The sequence below is a fragment of the Wolffia australiana genome, chromosome 9 (genome assembly GCF_029677425.1).
Source record: "Wolffia australiana isolate 7733 chromosome 9, ASM2967742v1".
In the NCBI taxonomy this organism is placed as follows: Eukaryota; Viridiplantae; Streptophyta; class Magnoliopsida; order Alismatales; family Araceae; genus Wolffia; species Wolffia australiana.
The window spans coordinates 5,215,076-5,231,470 of NC_135843.1; the positions used below are offsets into that span (position 1 = coordinate 5,215,076).

At 37.8% G+C, this 16,395-nt stretch overlaps 1 pseudogene; it reads left to right on the forward strand.

Annotated features, from left to right (window-relative positions):
- Positions 1-5,251: 5,251 nt before the first annotated feature.
- LOC144707368 (photosystem II CP43 reaction center protein pseudogene) lies at positions 5,252-5,958 on the forward strand (annotated as a pseudogene).
- Positions 5,959-16,395: the final 10,437 nt, after the last annotated feature.

A 16,395-nucleotide genomic window follows, 5' to 3' on the forward strand; every position in this document is an offset into this window, starting at 1 on the left:
CTTTTACAGTTATAAAGAAATGACCATAAAAGGAGGGATGGATCATCTGTTTCTGGGCAGATGAATCACGTATTATAATGCTAAAAAAGACAAAAATGGTTCAAGTTTTTTGATTAATATTTTTACATTTTTTTTATATAAATAACCCTATTGTTACGATAAATAGGAAAATTTTCATCTATCAAAGGATACTCAGTATAAATTAAAAGAAAGCTCAAATACTCTATTGACCTTAAATTAAATTAAGAGTTATTTTTGCCGACAAAAATTTGAAAGCGACAAAAAACTCTAAATTTGAGTTTAGTTGAATTTAGATATTTATTTTCCTAAATAAAGAGACTGGGCATAAGCGTATTGGAGATTGATATCTGTTTATTAATACCATATATAAATATAGAAGTATATATTATCTAAAATAGAGATGCTACTATAATACACATGATAGTGTGGTATTATATTTATATTATATCATTTAGTTCTTTCTCCCATACTATTTTTACTAATGTTGATTCTGGTCCCATCATTCAATTTAAGACGTGGAGGTTAAATCCCTTAATCAATCATAATAGATCAAAGTCTCAGTTAATCATTTTTATTATTATTTTCATGTAAATAGCAAAAAAATAGTAGTGCGAGCTATTCTCACTATTTTCAGGAGCTAGAATGAAGTTTTGGATTATATCGCCTTGATCTGGATGAAGCAAAAGTGATTCTGGTCAAAAACAGAATCAGAATGACATCAATAAAATAATGAAGCAAATCCCTTGGATCTATAGTTTTTTGGATCATGGAGTGAGATGTGTTGACACAATTCATGACACATCAGATTGCCTCTACCACCTTTATAAGCTTCGTTCACACTCTCTCATCGGCCTTACACAGCCCTGATCATTTTGAGTGTGGAGATGAGCTATGGGGAGAAGGGAGATGAAGGGGAACAACCCTGAAGAATTTTAGCTTGGGTGAATTTCATTAAGGGCCTTCCACTATTTGTACTAAGTATTTTAAAACCTCCAAATTTTAAGTATATCATACAATGTCTAAAAGCAATTGGGTGTGACCCTCTAGGCCCATATATCAGTCTAGTTAAGGACTCCAATAGCCCAATAGCATTTACTGGCCCTATAAAATAATATAGTATATCATCATATATATTAATTAATGATGTATCAATTTTAACCCAATCGATTGGTTGAGTCACCAATCAGTGGGGTGTCAAACTACATTTAGTTCAAGGGACCTTTCATGGCTAAGGATCATTTACACAATTGTGATGTGACTCAACCTGATAGATAGTTTGATATATTACCATCCATATATGCATACATATCAATTTAGTGAAGTATTTTCACTAATGAACAAGGAATGAGACATGGAATGTGTGATTGGCTTGTCAGACCCATATATTTCCATCATGAACAGTGCAGTAGCAATAAATGTGAGAATATTTTTTTCCATAATATTATTGTTTTTTATTTGTAATAAATTGGGATCTAGTCACATTTATGTAATATATTTAATTTTTATAATATAAGTGGATTAATTGCTATAATCCTATTGAAACTTAATGAAATTGAAGTTCGAATAAAAATATCTTCTCTATCAAAGATATTGATCATTGAGAATGCAATTAAATAGTATAATATAAAAAGATCTTTGATCCATACCAAGTAAAAAATGATTCTTGATTCTCTAACGAATTTTTTGAGTTTATTTTTCATTTTTATTTTTTAGACTAAACTATAAAAAGTCCCCTTCATTTTTTTGTTGCATTTATCCCATTAATTAGTTCATTATATATCATATGACTGATTGGTATTTCAAGTGACACCCTAAAGAATAGTAGAAGTAAAATAAACAAATAACTCATTAAACAAAATGAATATTATACTACCAAAACATAGTACTAACAAATAGTATTTTATAAAATTATTTATTTGTTATTACTTAATCTTTAAATGATCTTTACATGAAATGTTCTACGTCAAGGCTCTTTCAGTAAGATTATAGGTATCATACAGTAAATAACATATATGGGCTCCTTATATGTGTACCCTTGTCTTAAAAAAAAATTCACATTCTAATATATTTCTTGTATTAAGAGAAATTGAAAAACATGCCTCCGTAGAATTCGGAGATATATCAGGTCATCAAATCTTAGTTCCCGACTGATGGGGCTAAAATTTCAATTGAACTACAATCCCAGTAGGCTGGACAGTATGTCTACTCTTTGGATTTCCTAAGAAAACACTATTTTCTGAATCATTACAGAAACATGATTGATACAGGAGTACCTTGTGATCCATATGGCAATCATAACACTGGTTAAATAGAAACCCTGTAATTATTACTATTGATATAATTTTATTATTCATCATTAAAAATATATTTATAATCAATCCAAATGATAAAAAATAATACATACTATACTTTCACTTATTCTTATGTATCAGGTGTTTCTACAAAATATTGATATCATTCTTAAAATAAAGCTGATAGGAATATTTTCGGGCAGAGCAGGATCTGAACCAGTATAGAAAATTGCCAACTAATTTAAATGTCTTACCATTGACTGCTCAGGTATCGATACATGAAGAATCCATATCATATACAAACATAATAGATCATTGATATGGATATGGGCTTCTAAATTATTACACAGCCACTATCAACTTACTTCCCTAGTACCCTACCTCTAGGTCTTATTATAATAGGATTATTAAAAGTCCTTACATTAATATACAAAATACATACGGAATTTTTTATATATATTTTAATATTAAACTCAATTGTAATATTGAAATTTTCATTTATATTAAAGTCCTTACATTAATATAAAAAATCAGAATACATAAATATTATTTAAAAAAATTATATTAAATTAATACGTTTGATATAAATTAGATGTATTAATATTTTTCTCATGATCCCTCAACTAAAAGAAAATAGAATATATAAAATTCAATAGCTAAAGTAACGTTGACACAATTCACTTTAGTTTTTAAGTACGGTTTTTGATGAACTTTCTCCTAGACTTGGCTTGGGATTTAATCCTTCAATTGGAATCTATATAATTTATTGTTCCTGGATAGGTCCAACTCATCTATATGTGCATACATTAAGTAGGATCATGATAGAAATTGGTAATTTTTTTAGTTTTAAGCCCTTTTAACTCAGTGGTAGAATAATGCCATGATAAGTGTAAGTCATTGATTTAAATCCCATTAGGGTATTTCCACCCAAATTTGAATCTTCACCTTTTAGGGGAGATTATAATACATGGACATTATTTATACCTGTGAAAAACATGACCGCATTAGAAAATTAAAACACCTTTTATCATGAATAATTATAGTTGTGGTAAATAACCATTTATAAAGTTCTTCAATATATTTTAGATAGTATTAAATCTTTAATATTTTTAGACGAGGAGGAGTTGACTTTCTATAGATCTAATGATTGGTACCAGACTTTATTTGATTTTAGATCTACTTTTCATCCTAATTGTAGGTTATTTCAATTCAAGATCTCCCATCTCTTATATTTTAGTCACCAAAGCAAAGTGTTCCTATCTCTAAAGTATCGCAATCAACACCATTGTTAAAGTGTAAGAAAAACAAGAACTGGATCTGATACGTGAAATCAAGATTATATTGGATATTCTAATATTCAAATTCTATTGAGATTAAATTCTAAAGGCGGAATTTTTTTTAAAAATTCAACCATCCAAGAAAAGTCCTCTCGGTTTCATCTAGTTTTACAGGATTATTCATAGGAATAATTTGCAATTCCGTTTCCCAAGAAATAATATTTTTTTTCTCTGATTACAAAATCAGATATTATTGTGTTGGCCAAGTCAATAGGGAACAAATACAATGAAGGAATCTAGTCCAGATTTATTTAATATAAAGTTTAGCATTTGAAATTTAATTTATATTTTGAGAAAATACAATACACTAATTTTCCACAGAGTAAAGGTACAGTTAACCGATACATATCTTGAAGTTTGGTTTTTTCCTGGTTAGGACACCTAAAAATTTACTTCACTAAAGAGGAAAATTCTGGGTTAAGTTCAAAATTGTTGTTTAAGGAAAAAAAAATAGTAGTAAAGACTAATCAAATCAAAATAACTAGTGGATTTATCTAGGTTGGTTTATAGTTTACTAAAGGAAGAGTTTATATCTAAGGAGTATTGGGAGATTCCTTTTATCGTCTATATAAAATCAAAATATGATAAGCCCTAAAAATAAAATGATACAAGACATTTGAAAATGGTTGTAGTAGTTAAAATGGGAGGACCACTTTGACTCTATCCATCGACAAATTTACCGAAGAAGAAAGTTATCTATTTGATATTATGGATGACTGTTTCAATAGGGACTATGTTGTTTTTGTGGGTTTTGTTCGGCCTATTGCTCTTCCTTGTACCTATTTGCCCTTGAATGTTGGTTCACAGGTAAAACTTTTGTTATTTCATGGTATTCCATGGGATTTCTGAGTTCCTATTTGGGAGGTTGCAGTTTTTTAACAGTGAATAGTTTAGCCCACTCTTTATTGCTTCAGTGGGAACCAGAAGCTCAAGATGATTTTACTTGTTTTGGACTTCTGTTGCTCTTGATGGGGCTTTTGGGATAATAGGTTTCATGTCATGACAATTTAAATTTCTTGATCTTTTCAATTGTGATCTTCTAATGCAAAAAATTTTTTGGGTCCAATTGTAATTTTTGTTTACGTATTTTTGAATTTTTTTCTTTGCACCTAATTTTGGTATATAAGATATTTTTGGATTCATCCTTTTCTTCCCAGGGTTTCATAGTTGGATCTTGAATCAATTTCATATGATGACATTTCTGGAGCATTAGGTGCTGCTTTGTTGTGTGCTATTCTTGGCGCTACTATAAGAAAATAGGTTATTCGAAGACAATAATGGTGCAAATACATTGTATGCTTTTAACCCAACTCAAGCTGAAGATAATTATTCAAGGGTAAATGCTACCCCCTTTTGACCCGAAATCTTTAGGGTTGCTTTTGCAACAAAAGTCGGTTATATTTATTTCTGTTATTTGTGCCAGTAAATGGTTCATGGATGTTTTCTCCAGGAGTAGTTAGTCTGGCTCTGAACCTACATGCCTATGAATTCATTTCCCAAGAAATCTACACAATAGAAGATCATGAATTTGAGACTTTCTATACCAACATATTCTATTAAACAACATAAGTCATGCTTCGATATCAGCTCAGGATTAACCTCATGAAAATATTATATTGACATATGAGGTTCTACCATGCGGAAACATTCTTTAATGAAGCTTTTTAAGCTGGTCGTGACCAATTTTTCTAGTAAACTACTTGGAGCTAATGAAGCTTGCACAGGATTAATTGTAGTTTTGTCCAGAGAAATGAAGCTATTTGAAGTGACTAATTTTGTGCTGAAAAAAACCAAGGTATGAAGAAGGATTGATTTCACTTCTGCATCTAGATACTTTAGGCTGGGGGGTAGGTTTTAGAGGAGAATTTATAGACACTTTTCCATACTTTATATCTAGAGTACTTCACTTAATTTCATCTACATTCTTAGAATTGGCAGCATTCATCATGCACGTTTGGGACTTGAAACTCTGAAACAATCTTGTCCATTCTTTGGTTATGTATGGAAAGATCACACTTTAACATTTTCAATTAAATTTTTTAGGTCTAGGTGCTTTTCTTTTAGTATTCAAAGTTGTTTATTTTGGTTGTGTGCATGATACCTGGGCTCTAGGAAGGGAGATTACAAAGTTGACCCTTTGCCCAAAAGCTAAATTTGGTTATTTAATAAAATCTCCTTTTGGAAGAGAAGGTTGACTTAATAGTGTAGAAAATTTGGAAGATATAATTGGCACAAATGTATGAATAGGTTTCACTCGTATGCTTGGTGAAAAGTTTCATATCTTAACCAAGCCCTTTGCATCGGCTTGATACTTGTGTCTTATCTTGAGAGGCTTACTGGTATTATAGTTTGGCTGATTGATGGCACACGCCATCAAGGATCACCGATGATGTCGTCTGCGCCATTGGCCACCGTCATTGAAAGCGGGGTGAAAGATGCTCGATTATCACATTTTTGTTTTCATCGTTCTTCTCTCATGTTTTGTGTTTCCCCGTTCTCATCGTTGTGTTTGTGCCACATATGCGACGTGTCCCGTTCGTCCGTTTTCATCGTCATGGGAAGGGGCTTCTAGTCCTTTCCCCTTTCTCTTTTAATTTCTAAATTTCCCCTCCTGTGTAATGGGACCCATTCTATAAGGGCCCCCCAATGGACCCTATTCCCCCCTTTTTTATTGACCCACTTAAGGGCCCATCCCTTCCCCCTTTATAAGGGAAGAGGGGGGCGCCCTAAACCCTTAGACCAAGAAGACAAAGAAGGAAAGTCGTGCATTTTTTTTTGGTCTCCCTTCCTCGCTCAAGAGAAGTGCACAAGGGAAGGAGGAAGAGGGAAAGGAGGGAGAAGGAAGAATTGAAGGGGAATTTCAAGTCCAATTCCCCCCAATATTCCTGCTCAGGTCGTGAGATTCCCATTACCCCTCATCAGGGGTGACCAAATCTCACGATTGGGGGCAGACCTTCACGCCCCAGCGCTCCGCCGCAAGCAGGATGAAAGGGAGAAAAAATTGTTGAAGATTGGATCTCTGGATACGCCGTCGCACTGCCAAGATGCCTAATTCGGCGTCCCCTTGTACAGGTCCATCTCTATGACTTTTGAACCACCGACGACCGCAGGAAATTCCCATTGCCGTCGAGTGCATGTGGGCAAACATTAACCTGCGGCGATCAGTTCTGGGACCGGTGAGTATCTCGGGTGCATCTCCGACAAAATTGACGACTACAGGGACCGCCAAATTTCCTAAAGTCTAGTCGACCTAGCAGCCAATCGTTCGATAGGGATTCCGCCAATGGCTGGCCAACAAGGCCAACAAGGCCAACATGGAATGGGAAGGCTTCAATGACAGAGTTGCCTAGCTTGTCCAAGCCTCTACGTCCCTAGGATAAGTGATTGCTAATGAATCGTTGACCGCTAACTCTCCTGAGCCTAGCCGCCGATCCCCGGCTGAGTCGAAGGGACCCCTAGATGGCATCTCATTTCCAAGGAAGTGGCTAATGATCTGAGCCGCGTCACGCAGTGCTGATTGCCAATTTTCTCCGGTCGGCCCGCGCTGCTTCCCACGCACAAGGCTAAATTGAGAACCGCTGCACGCCAATTGTTTGACGGGTGACCGTTAGAACAGGAACCCTCCAGGACCATGAACGCTCACCACTAACTATCGATCCACCACCATGGGTCGACCTGCATGTGCAGACGTGCCAGAGACCATTGCTCACGTCACCACCCTGACCTGCACGTGTCCTCCCGTCCATAAGGGCGCGTTCGGATCAGGAACACGCTTGAGCTAGTTCACCGCGACCGCGCCGTATTTCCCTCCTCCTCTAACCTTTATCAATAGCTCCAACACAAACATCGCCCTTTGCTCATCGAGCCACCGTGATCTCTTTGGCAACTCTTTGCCACACCTGCTCCGATCGCCGCTGATCGTCAACGAAACTGCACGATGAGCCATGCGCCAATGAGTGTGCCATCCTCTCCCACTACTCGTTTAATTACCGTTTGTAGTATGCTTTTGTCTTGACTCCATCGCACTCGGGCTAGGTAGGTGAGAGAGTAACAATTGAGAGACTATGAAAACTTTGAGGACCTTACCGGTACGGATGAGTCCGTCCGCTATGTGGGAGCCCTACGGATTTATTCCATTTGGCCATAGACGTCCTGGTTGCTCCGACGAGGCTCGAGAGGCCACCTTCGCCGTCACCCGACGACCCTGTCCAAGCTCAGAGCTGGGCGCCTCCTTCGAGTTGGAGTCTGTACATACGACACGTAAGGTGCATTTCATCACGTCGTAGTTACATAACCCGTTAGCATTTCATTCCCCGGACGATGACACCATTGACATTTGATATCACCATCCATTATCGGTATTGAGCCATCATACTCGGTGCCAGATGACATCCTCGACGACATCCAACATCACTGATTTATCTGTATTTGGTTTTGTTACTTGTTTTGGTCCCTAGTAGGGAACGACCAGTGTCATCCATCATGTCATTTTTCATGATGAAGGATCTGCAACTAATGACATCACGTGATGGATGACATAATGAAAAACCTGTGACAGGTAACATGGCAGTGACAAAGGGTCTCGATGTGTGACATGATGGGATGACTGTCACAAATGATGATGGTGACGGAATTTTTAAAGCATGAAAAAGGGGAAAAAGGGGATAATTATTATTTTTTCTGTTTAGAATAAAAGGAGAAATATTGTGGGAAAAATTAAAAATTAGAAAATTTAAATTACATTATATTATAAATAGAGGGAAAAATAAAATCAATGCTTACTATTTTATTGAATAATTTCAAACTAATACTCTTGGTTATATTATATATAAGATAATGCCAAAATATATAGAATTTACGTTATGGAAAAAGGAAATTGAAGGAAAAGTAAAGTTTATTTACATTTATAATGAAAGAAGATAAATGATGGTCGAAATTAAAAATAAATAAATAAATTAAAATATTTATGTTTGCACTGGAATGTCTAATTATCAAGATAGAGTGAATGCGTGAGAAGGAGAGCAATAGGATCATAGGAAGATCGAGATAGGGAGTCTTGAGAGACAGAGACGAAGATTGAGAGGGGCAGGAAGAGTGGGATTCTTGAGAGAGTGAGAGAGAGGTAGATTGGGAGAAGGATGGAGAATTGGAGGAGAAGAAGATCGAGAGAGAGATAGAGATAGAGAGAGAGAGAAAGAGTGGGAGTTTGGTGGTGCACAACGAACCATCACCGTACGTGGCACTACTATCGCAGGAGACATCCCGTGTCATGATACGTCACCAACGCCAACTTTGGAAAAGGGATCTGAGCATCATTTAAAACTAGGTTTGAATTTTACAATTATGTAAAGTTTTCTCTTCCCTCCAAGGCCTATAAAAGGCCAATGCTGTACTGAGCTTCTTGGTGATTATCTTTGGAATTGAAGTTTTCTTCTAAAGAAATTGCCTTAGTTTTCTAAGAGGAGGCTGTCCCTTCACAATACGCCCATGCTAAAGGTCCATTGTTTCCTCTTTGGTGTTGATATTACTTCCTTCAGTGTTTGTCATGTGTTTTTCCGCCATCGCAGGACTTGTAGAATAGGTGTGTGTCTTGTCATAATCGACTGTTCAGAATATTGAATTTGGAGCTTTTTTTTCACCGCGGTGGTTTTAAGACTGTCCTCCCACCCTCAACCAAGGAAAGGGGCTGCAACATCAATATTTTTTTCCGGATTTAAATGATCAAGGATTGATCGTGTTGATTTGTGGTCTATTTTATCCATCCTTAGTTGATCCTTAGTCTATCCTACCTGTGTTAGTCTTGTCGTCCTACATAAAATGGGTATCATAACCTAACCTGCGTCTACCTACCATTCCTGTATTGTTACACATCATCCTTCATCATTTCATCTTGAATGCATCTACATTTTGGCAAACGCGTCACCATCGCTGATCCACCCCTAGATAAGTGTGAGGCTTCTATTCCTATCTGAGAGTCGTCACCACCTACTCTACCATCCTCATCACGTGGGGATATAGATTTTATGTTAGAGGTTGTCTAGAATGGTTTTTGTGACGTGAACACATTTGTAATCAACATGGACAACCATCTAACCAACTCCATTGATGTGATTAGTGAACAAACTTGTTAGTTAGAAACTCGTGATCGTGATAGGAAGCGTCGTGACCATAATGATCCTTATCCACATGAGCTTAGACCTCGAGGGCACGATATGAATAATCCTGATTATGATGATCCGTATCTCCCTGACAGTGTACTCAGAGGTCATAATTGGAATCATCCAGATTGAGACGATCTGCATTTACTCAAGGATAGAACCCCAAGTCGTGAAAGGGATCGTCTTTCTCATTCCTATCTACCTAAGAATAGAACCCCAGGTCATGATAGGAATCATCCTCTTCATGACAATCCCTTTCTACCTGAGGATAGAACCCCAAGTCATGATAGGAATAATCCTCTTTGTGATGATCCCTATTTGGCTGAGAATAGACCCCCAGGTCGTGATAGGAATTATCCACCTTGGAATGATGCCTACCTGCCTGAGGATAAACGCCTAAGTTGGAATGGGAATCGCGTTGAATGAGACAATACCTATCCACTCAAGGATAGAATACAAGTTCGAGATCATCATCATCATAATCATGACAACCGATGTCACGGTTGGTATTCCATAATATGAGGGATCTAGAGACCCAAAGGAGTACATTGATTGGATGTCAAAATTAAATAGCTATTACAAATGTTATGATATGCTTGAGTGGCAAAAGGTCCAATATGTTGAGATGATATTGGGTGTTCAAGCAAACTCTTTTCGAAAAGTCTTGAATTTTCATTTTATAACGGACGAGATGAATCTAAAAAAACTTGGCCACAAATGAAGGTTAAGCTTTGTGAGAAATACGTGCATGTCACCTATTTGGACACAAATTACAACAAGGAAGACGCTTAGTGTCCGAACAGATGACGCAATTTGAAGAATTTTACATGCGGTGCAGGGTAGAGGAAAATTCTGGCGTTATTATTTCCCATTTTTGAAGCGGCCGTAATCCTTATCTTGAGACAGAATTGCTCGTTCAAAAGGTTACTACTCTTGAGCAAGTCTATCAGATGGTAGAAGATCTGGAACTTTGACAAACCCTATGTAACACCCCTGTCGTTTTTGGTCATCTAGCTCTAAGCGATCACACATATTCCTCTTATCCTACTCGATCATCTCCCTGCAATCCATCAGTCTCTTCACGCACCGCCCCCACACCAAATCGTTCAACTACTGATCAACATGTTTTCGCTCCAACATCTCAGTATCCCGCCCCGTCAACTACCAACAGCCATATCTCACCATCTTTGGATTCCACTGCTAGAGCACCTACTCATCCATCCCCATTGATAACAGCAATAAAAGCTTATATAATGCTAATTTTATCATATTTGTGGGCTTTTAATGTTTAAAAACATCAAGTTCTAGTGCATGCTATCATGATTTTGTGTTAAAACAACATTTTTCTTAATTTTCAAGAGAAACAATATCTTTGATAAATAATTAGGTTAATTAACACATTTTAAACATTTTAGAATTAAAATTTATAAGGTATTAAATGTTGTTTTAATTGACCTAGTTCCATAAAAAAAATTAACACTAAAATTTAGGAAAGGAATTAATAAATCACTTTTACGCATTAATAAATGGTTTTTATAATTTATTTCAGTTGATTTTAAATAACAATCATTTTTTAAATGAAACTGACCCTTATTGGGCCAGTTTAAGCGCTAACATAGTGTTAAGTTGCGTAGAGTATACGTGGAGCGCGCAGGCCAATCAGCGCTGCGATAGGCATCTTCGGTGCGCAATACACACGTACAAAGCGAAGTGCGTGTCGCACACCACACATAAGTGTTGGCCAATGAGATGCGACTTAACTCGCTGCGTGCGACGCTGCGAGTTAAGTCGTGTGAAGCTTGTGTGTACCAATAGGATTGCAATCCTCATAGTCCACGCAAGCCTCGTACATGCAAATTGCAAGTACGCAGCACCGTGCATATGAAAGCTGACGCATATGTGGCACCACATGGCCCAATCTCCACACTTCGTTCAGCCTGTATACAAAGCAAATAAAATTAAAAAAATAACAGTTAGCCTAAGGAAATGGGGAAAAAGAAGAAATTGAAAGGGGTTCTTGACTTTAAGCTTGAGGACAGTTAGCCTGGCTTCCTTGACGACTCAAGAACAGCCTGGAGTGTATTTGCAGCTTAATTTGGATAATAATTTTGACGATCTGGTGCCGCATTCTTCCCCAAAATTCAAGCAAAAATTCAAAAAAAGCTGGTTTGTACGCAGAATCTTTTCAAATTGACTCATAGATCATTCATGGTATTTCTAGGCTCAATCTGAATTCATTTTACCCATGATTTCTTGTTCAATTTTAGCAATTTCATAATTTCTTTTGCATTCAAAGTTTTGTCTTAAATTCCGATTTCAATTCTTTTAATTCTGGAATTCCCTTTTTCCGAATGGATTAGTATTCATTAGTTTAGGTTAAACCATTTTGAATCTTTAATCACTCACATTTGTTCCCAATTTCTTTAATTAGGAACCAGTGATCCTGTTTTACCAAAAAAAAAAAATCAATTAGAATTTAATAAATTTTCTAAACCATTTCCAATTCATTAAATAACCCAAAAACATAATTCAAACCGAATTAAGTTTTTGGGTAAAATAGATGATGATTGTCAATGGTTGACTTCTGACATAGACTTAGGTGATTAAAACAATTTAGTGAAGAGTAATGCTAACATTCCAAAAATCTAAGATCAAATGGACACATAGTCAATCTAAGTAGGGGATTATTTAGCAATTCTTATCAAGAATGGATAACTAATCATAAATCTGATTCTCATTGATAAGAAAAAATTAGAAATTAAGTCTCTGTTAATCCAGATAATTTGAATTAAAAAAGTAGAAGGTTAAATATAACTTACAAGCATTGCTATTGCTTGAGTAAAAGGATGTCATATCAGTCCAATTTAGAGTTCTAAACCCTAAGTCGATAAAAAGTGAATTTTACCATTGCCTCCATGGGGTTCGACCCCTTACTTGAGGACAAAGGGATAAATAAATTTATTGGTAAAGTTAGACAACCCTGAAATAACGACATTAAACACATATTTTTTGAGCTTATCACCCATCTCAGGTTGGCCCATCTGCCACGACATGCTTCAAATGCCAAAGACGTGTCCATCTAGAGCACTGCACATTGGAAATGAATATTCTGAACTTGAACCTATAATCGATGATCGACCTACTGATGAGAAAAAAAAAGAATACATAGTTAAGTTGTAGATGAATGTGCCTATGAGGATGGTTTAGTGAGTTTTATTAGTACCACTATTTGCCCGCCATCTCTTCCTCGATGTGATCCATCTATCTCTGCTAGAGGAATCGTTTGCTGCACCATTACCCAACCCTCTACCGATGATTCTGCATTAAGGACACCCATATTTTATACTAACGTTAAGATTGGTGATAAGATGTGCAAGATAATCATTGATAGTGGTAGTTGTATCAACGTTGTTTTAGATGCCATGAGTTCATATTTGGGATTATCTCTGGTTGATCCTTCTCACCCCTATTATGTCTTATGGATCAATCCTACATTGATCCCTATTAAGAACCAATGTCTCATTCCCCTCAAAGTACAATCAAACGAGGAAATGGTTTTGTGTGATATGTTACCTATGAAGGTTGGAAAGATTATCTTAGGTCACCCTTGGCTTTATGATAACGATGTGCATATTTATGGTAGGAGTAACACTTTCTCTTTTATTTATAATGGCAAGAAGATTACTTGGGATCCTTATACCCAAACTCATAACAATCCTACACCAAAGTCTACTTTATTAGGTTTATAAAGACATGGTTATTCTGTTCGCTTCGTGCAAATTTGAGCGATTTGTGCGTTCTGTTCGGATTCCAAACAGAACAGAATTGAAAACAAACAGAACTTCGCACAGACGTCGCTCTCCCAGCCCTTCTCGATTTTTAGGTCTTTTTCAGCCCCCCTCCTCTCTCCGGCGCTCTCCCAGCCCTCCCTTCTTGGCTGCTCCCTCCGTCCCTCGTCGGCCATCGTTCTCCCCGTCTCCCTTCTTGATCTCTCTCTCCATTCCTCGTCGACCGTCGCTCTCCCAGTCCCCCCCCGCTCGTTGTTCCGGCTGTCGGCTCACCATCTGCGAGGTACGAACTCTCCCGTTCTCTCCCTCTCCCTCTCCCTCTTTTTCTCTCTTTCACCGTCTCTTCCTCTCGTTCTCCTTCTCCCTATTCTTCTCCATTTTTCCATCTCTCACATTCCCTCTTCCTCTCGCTCTCGTCCCTCCCCCTCTCCCTGTCCTTCTTTCTTCTCATCGACGTCCACTCACTCTCTCCCTCTCCCTCTCCCTCTCCCTCTTCCTCTCCAATGCTCTGTCTCCCCCTCTCTCAATCACTCTATCTCTCCCTCTCCATTTCTATGTCTCTCCCTCTCACGGTCTCTCTTCTTCTCCAATTCTCTGTCTCCCCCTCTTTCAATCACTCTTCTTCTCCCTCTCCCTCTCCCTCTCCATTTCTATGTCTCTCCCTCTCATGGTCTCTCTTCTTCTCCAATTCTCCGTCTCCCCCTATCCCAATCACTCTTCCTCTCCCTCTCCCTCCCCCTCTCCCTATTCTTCTTTCTTCACACACATCTCCCTCTCCCACTCCCTCGTTTTCTCCAATGGTCTGTTTACACAGTTGGTCATTCAGTTATCCAAACTCACACTCTCGTTGTACGGTTTCCGTTGGCGCCCAGTAGACTCACTGTTCAAGCGCAGATTCGGCTGAGGAGCATAGGGAGCATTTCTGAAGTCTTTCGAAATTCGGGTTGATTAGTTCTTGGTAAGTTTTCCTTCTTGAATTCGATCTAGTTTCGTGATGATTTGACTCGGTTTTTCCAAATAATTTCCTCTGCTCTAAATTTTTGGTTGTATTGATCATCGCTTAATAAGACATATTCATCTAGAAAGGATATTCTGTCACAAAAAAATGTTGGAAGTAAGTTATTTGTTCTTGATTCTAATTTTCTTTTGTCTTGAAGTCATTCAATACTGATGTCTTCGTCGTACTACGAAGGAATGGTTGGTAAACCCTTGACTAAAATTCTAAAACCATTGTATTTATGTTGACCCATGAAATAATGATCTCTAGGATAAACCAACGTATTTGTGCTCTATTGCGTAAAATTGACTCAGCTAATGCTTAGAAATGTTTCTGCTGCTTTCTCTCTATCTTTGTCTCCCAATTGATTTATCTATTTATCTCGTCATTTAGGATCAACTTGTAATTTAAGATGCCTAGAACACATTGATCACATACCTCTGCTTCATCAAAGAGCTCTGCATCAACAGAGGGGAGTGTTGGCCACAGCCAAAAGAAGAGGAAGAGGAAGAACGAATGCGCTGCACGGATACACTTCACAGAGGTGGCGCCTAGGGTTTTCACATACAATTTATGTGTGACTCGTACTAGGGGTCATGCAGTGACAGTAGATCAGAACAAGTATAGCTGCAGTACCGTCTTATGGCGACAGTTGCTAAATGTGCACCATAAAGAGTACAACGAATTGAAGGTTCAAGAAGGGAGCTCTTCCAACCAACCATCAATGGCGAACATCTTTGACCGACAAAGTACAAAAAAATTGTACTTCACTGGTCGCACATCGGAGATGACAAAAGAATAGCTCGTACGCTTCATTTGTCAGTCAGCCGCACCATGGAATATTGTATGTAAGAAATACTTCATACGACTATTGCGATACATCGCACAGGAGGAGATTTCGATTCCATCGACAAGGGCTGTGAAGGAAAAAGCTTTCAAGCTTTACACTGAGTTGAAGATTGGTATTCTCGACCGACTGGAGGGTGTCGAAAAAGTTGCCATTACTTTAGATTTTTGGACTTCTGCCAATCGAAACTCATTTATAGGACTCACCGTTCATTGGATAGATACATAATGGAAAATGTGTGAATATGTCCTCGCTATACGTCAATTGAAGGGCTCGCATAGTGGGGAGTGCTTGAGCAAAATTGTGTTGGAAGTTCTCGCCGATTTTAAGTTGAGCGCAAAGATCTGTGCAGTGATGACAGACAATGCGTCGAATAATTCAACAATGATGGCGACATTAGAATGAGAGTTGCGCTCAGTGAACCCCCGTTTTACTACAAAGAGACATGTGTTGTGTATTGCACACATGATCAACTTAGTAATACAGGCCAGACTGAAGGCGATCAATGTCGTCGACGATGGGCCCGAGGCAACCTTCATTGATGAAGTAGACCTCACAAACATTGACAACGTGTTCAATGCGGAGGAGTCGGATCCTCCTGCAGTTTCCTTAGGGGACGTTGTTCGGCGCCTGAGAGAGGTGGTCGTCGCTATACAAGGATCGTCAAAGAAAGAGGCGAAATATTTTTCCTACTGCCGACAGTTAAATATGTCAAACACGAGGAGGATTTTGATAGATTGCCCTACAAGGTGGAGCTCAACTTTCAAAATGCTACGCGGGTGCATTGAGAAGAAATTAGTCATCGATATGATGATGTCAAATGTTCTTCACAAACGTTCTTTACTTGACGCAGAATGGGACCTAATAGAAAAATTTGTCGACTTACTCAAACCACTCCAGCATGGTACCTCTGTCGCTATTCGGAGCAAGTCACCGACGTCAAATGAGGGTATAGT